The sequence below is a fragment of the Selaginella moellendorffii genome, unplaced genomic scaffold, assembly GCF_000143415.4.
Source record: "Selaginella moellendorffii unplaced genomic scaffold, v1.0 SELMOscaffold_37, whole genome shotgun sequence".
NCBI lineage: Eukaryota > Viridiplantae > Streptophyta > Lycopodiopsida > Selaginellales > Selaginellaceae > Selaginella > Selaginella moellendorffii.
The window spans coordinates 1,326,083-1,331,655 of NW_003314298.1; positions in this window are offsets into that span (position 1 = coordinate 1,326,083).

Below are 5,573 nucleotides of genomic sequence, written 5' to 3' on the forward strand. Positions count from 1 at the left end.
CTTGGTGAAGTGTTCAAGAGCTATCTTTAGTTCCCTTGGGAGATCAAATGGTTGATGCTCCCAGTCCAAATGTGGGTGGCACTACCTACTTGGATACCTAGCGTGGCTTAATGGAACCTCGCTCTAAGCCCATGGATAGAGCAACCAAAGGTGGAAAGCGGGGAGAGTACCCATGAAGCTCGCGTAAGGCTACAGTGTTCTGAAATGTTGTCCCAAAGTCCCAGACTGTAGGATGGAAGAGGAGCAGTCTGTAAGCAACCAAAGGGAACGACTTGAGAGATGGTCCATGGGGTTCAAATATAGAGGGAAAGGGCCCATGAACAAGAGTGCACCCCCTTTTCCAATCGGTTAAAGGGTCTTGGGATATTTGGAGTTAAGCGTCCTTGGGTTTGAATAGTACTGGGCTGGGTGACCTCCCGGGAAGTCCAAACTCAGGAGCTTACACAGTCCTCTAGTGTGGTGACTAAGTATATGGTCAGGTGGTGAAAAAGCCCCAGAGGACAGTGGGTCAGGTGGTGAAAAAGCCCCAGAGGACAGTGGGACTTAGTGGTCAGGCTTGTGGGCTTTGTCCTAGTGGCAGTATAGGAGCTTACACAGTCCTCTAGTGTGGTGACTAAGTATATGGTCAGGTGGTGAAAAAGCCCCAGAGGACAGTGGGTCAGGTGGTGAAAAAGCCCCAGAGGACAGTGGGACTTAGTGGTCAGGCTTGTGGGCTTTATCCTAGTGGCAGTATAGGCAAATTCAGTTATGGACAGAAAAGGGACTTGATGGGGACTATAAAAGGGATATTGGGAAAGGCAATTCCCCCTGTTTGTGGGCATTTTAAGGATGTTAAAGAGTGGATCTTGGATGGTCACTTCTAGACGGATGGCCTAGTCGTTGAGAGATAGGATTGAGATGTAGGTGGTGTTGGACCACCAGTGTGACCAAGGTGAATGGGCATGGCCTTAGCATAACGAGTTGTTATGTTGGTAGTACCTTGGGGTGTCGGTCTTGGAACCGAACACGTGGAGCACTTGGACCAAATGCAAAGGATGAGTAGCATGGATGTCATTCTTGGGGCTAGCAAGTCCTAAGTTCTAAATTGGACTTAAGGAGGTTGTGAATGAGAATCCTCCAAGTGGTCGAAGGTGTGGTCAAGTGACTAAAGGATGAGTAGCATGGATGTCATTCTTGGGGCTAGCAAGTCCTAAGTTCTAAATTGGACTTAAGGAGGTTGTGAATGAGAATCCTCCAAGTGGTCGAAGGTGTGGTCAAGTGACTAAAGTAGGATGGAAAAATTAATCACTTATACAGGAGTTGTTCTATGGTCTGATTCCTTCGCTCCTTGGTTGTATATTTAAGAGTTTGGCTTTGTCTCTTTATTCAGTGGCCTAAAGCCTTAAAACTTAGGTTTCACTCCACTGCTTTTTGACATTTGGCCAAAGGTTTAGGTTTCGCTCTATGGTTATCTTATAGTAAATCACCACAGGATAAAAGGTGAAAACCATGTGTGTTACATTGGGTATCATAGAAAGAGTCTTAGTAAGTTCTATTTAATAAGATTGGGCAACTAGTCTCATTACATATACAGAGATGAAAACAATGATCCGAGTGGGTACACATTTGAATCCTATGACTTTGCATTCATTCATTGGGTAGGGATTTTAGTTCCCTTTTTGTACTAGATTATATCAGCTTTTGCTTGGGGTTATAAGATGCATGTGAGATGTTTAATTCCACAAGTTTTCACTTGGGCTTGTGAGTGGGGTGCAGGTTATACTTTGAGTTAGTAAGATTAATATTAGTCTATTGATGGTTACCATGAATTGTGTGAGTAAAAGTAAACCTCCCCTATGTTTGCTATAAGTGGCGAATAAATTAGTTTATAATTGTTTAGTATGACACTAGTGGATCCTTCTTAGCCATAATTATAAGTGGATTAAGATGAAAGCATACAAATCATTTTCTCTTCTTGGAGAGATGATTTGCAATGCTCTTTAAATAATATAGAGTTGGATTAGTTTTGAGTTTGGTTGGAAAAAGAGTGGCATGAGCTATAAAAGTTAGTAGTGTTAGGTGTTGTAAATCTCCATTAGTGGGGTGTGGCATTTATATTATATTTTGTCAAATAGAGTTGATATTTGATATTCATATAAATCTTTGTAATAATGACATAGGTGTTGCTTGTGATATTGCTCAATTGATGATCATTATTGTGATATTTATATCATACCTATGTGATCATGAGTAATGTGTTTACGAAGTTGTTTGATCAAATGATGATCAACCCTAAAGTGGTTGATAATAATGTTAGCCTACTTGTATGTAGTAACATTGTAGTAACTTTAACTGGATTTTCAAGAGTGATTCATTATATGCTAAGCTAGTGTTAATACCTTGGTTTCTTAAGGGTTTGCCTATTGAAGTTTTGGAAAAGGGTTATAGCATTCATTTGCTATAATTTATTGGTTGATTTATTAACATATGGAGTAGGTTGTTGGATAGAGAAAGTGTATAGTTGAAGCATTTACATTACTAACACTTATGTTAGCGGAAGTGGCATTGTTTTATCAAGTGATGAAGAATTATCTTTGGAACTTGATTTTCATGTTATTTTCTTTATTAGTGTTTTGGCTTCATATTTGATCTTGAAGGTAATTGAAGAAGAGTGTTAGTGCAATATGGATATGTGAAAATATAGTTTTTATGATCCAATTTTGGATGTTCATTTTGCATTTTTGCAAATGTTGGTCTTGGTTTGAGTTTTGGCTTTTTCTTGAAAAATGATTTTGTTATAGATTATGCTAGCTTTGTGTCAAGGGCCAGAGCCAACTCAAGAATAAAACTTGGTCAAAATCAGGAGTTTTTCCTTCTTTTTTTAGTTATAGTGGGGGAATAAGGGAATATTCAGCTGAAAGGGGGTCTTGGTGCTAGAGGTTGACAAGAGGGCAGATGGCCAATTTCCAGGCATAGCATGTATGTAGGGTGAAGGGAGTGAAATAAAAAAGAAGGCTTTTGGAAGGATGCTTTGTCTGATAGCCTTGGAGCACGTGGAGCAGAGGTTGGTAGTGCAGTGGTGACTACTGGCATTTGAGGAGTGCATCACAGTAACAATCACTTGAGATCAATAAATTTGTGAGTTTTCCGACCTGTGGGCAACTCTAGGTTAGGATGTTGATAGAGGTTCTAGCAGAGGTTGCTGACAAGGATAGGGCTGAGGCTAGGCAGTAGTGATTTCCTACTTTGTTGGTGTGTCGTCACAAGGAGTGACATCTTCACAAGAAGTGACATCTGGAAGCGAAGCGAGTGTGGAGATTGTGGTGGAAGGGTGAGCGCCAGGAGAAGTTGGGCTACCCTCACCAGATCAAGGCCATTCCTTCCTAGTGTATGAACCAAAGAATTCAAGAGTATTTGGTGAGACTTATAGAAGCGTGAGAGCAAGAGGAAAGACGAGCAAAGCAAAGACATGAGAGAGAGGCAAGAATTCTTGCGAGAAATCTGCCACAAGTTTATGATCCTGAGAGTCCAAGAGCAAGGAGTGCAAATCCTCGGCCAAGAAATCCTGTCAGCAAGAAGGAGAACAATCAAGAACAAGAAGATGAGTGGCAATAATTCCAGTCGTCACCACTGTAGCAACAGCTAGTAGAGCAGCAATAGCAGCCACCAATTGAACAAGTACAACAACCTCAACAGCAACAAGTAGAGAATATGGCAATAACAAAGATGAAGTACACCATCTTCAATGGTATGAGAGATCCAGACACCCATATGACAGTGTTCGAGAATACATCCATAGCAAACGATGAAGCAAATGCAGTAGATCACAAAAAACTTTTATCAGCCATGTTATAAGGCATAGCTACAGAATAGATGGCTCAAGTTCCAGCAACAACAAATTCGGCAGCATTGTAGACATCCTCTTTGGCTACCTTCTGGCCAATAAGCTTTTCACAGTGACTCATGAGTGATCTGAGTCATTTCCAACTCTTGCCAAGTGAGAGTTTACAAAGCTATACATTAAGGTTCAAGAGATTGATCCTCAGGAAGCAGCCACAACCAACACCAGTAGGAGTAGGAGTAGTCTTGTGCAAGGAGTGGCCATGAGTATTGTACAACTTAGTCATCTTGATGTGATCACTGATTTGCATCATTCCTTGCTTCCAGCACATCTCAACATCTGCTTGGAGATGCCATATGCATCCCAAGATGATAAGATTGGTGAGGGAGTGGGAGTTCACATGCTAGAAGTTCACCACCACAAAATCTACCAGCGATGAGATCCCTTAGATTGATATCAACCCTTAGTGGCATATGCCCGCAAGGATCATGGTATGGTTTGCAAAGGTTTTGGGGATGATGGTTGTGTTGTCTTGCATCTGTAACCCAACAAACTTTGCCAATGCCAAAGAGATGACATTACTTATTGATCCTGAATCTAAGAGTGCTTCTGCTATGACAGTATCTCCTAGAGTGACTAATGCCATAAAAGCTCTTGGATCCTATGTTGCTGTGGCATCCACAATGTGGATTTCCTCTCTAGCACGAATAAGATGTTGGCTGGAACATGCAAGAGCTTCTAGTGTAAGCAACCAAAGGGAACGACTTGAGAGACGATCCATGGGGTTCAAATATAGAGGGAAAGGGCCCATGAATAAGAGTGCACCCCCTTTTCCAATCGGTTAAGGGTCTTGGGATATTTGGGGTTAAGTGTCCTTGGGTTAGAATAGTACTGGGCTGGGTGACCTCCCGGGAAGTCCAAACTCAGGAGCTTACATCTAGCTGCTGTCCAAATCCTGGGACTGATCACAAAAGTTGTTCAAGTGAAAGGGTGACCAAGCTATGCAATAGTTGCTACATGACATTTGTTGGAAGAACTAAAGATGTAGTAGCCAAGCCTAGAGAACATATGCTGTTGAGCTAAGAAGGTCCAACATCAACTATAGGGGATCCAGCAAAATGTCAACTTAAAGGGTAACTTGCATGCAATGGTTGGACCTGGTACTTGTTAAATAGCTGAGTCTTGCTCACCATTGATGTCTAGGGCTGTTGGCTGACGCTTCTTCTGAGCTCGAGTCACAGCTGTAATGGTGTTGACGTGGAGAGCCAATGAGGCAGCTTCAATTGCATGCTGTTGGAGCTGCTATTGATATCCATCTAGAGGTGGCCAAAGTGTAGAGTTATCAACAAGGGGATGCTCTTGGATATGTTGGCTCTTGGGAGGTCAAAGTTCTAATTGGAGATGATAACATATTCTATCAAGTGTGTACTGACCTCATAATGGGTACATGTAGCACATGTGGTTTTGACCCTTTATCCTATGGTGATTTACCATAAGATAACACTACGAAGCGGAACCTAAACCCTCCATGTGCCACATGTCATATGCCACATGTTCATAAGACATTGGTGTGGAACCCGAGTTTCAAGGCCTTGGGTCACTAAATGAAGGAACGGTGCCAAACTCCCAAGCATGGAGCCAAGGAGCAGTGGCACTGGGGCACGGAATGACTTCTAAGCATATAGCCCAAGGAGTGAAGGGACAAGAGCACGGAGCAACTTGGAATAGTCCCAAAGCATCCAACATCCCAATG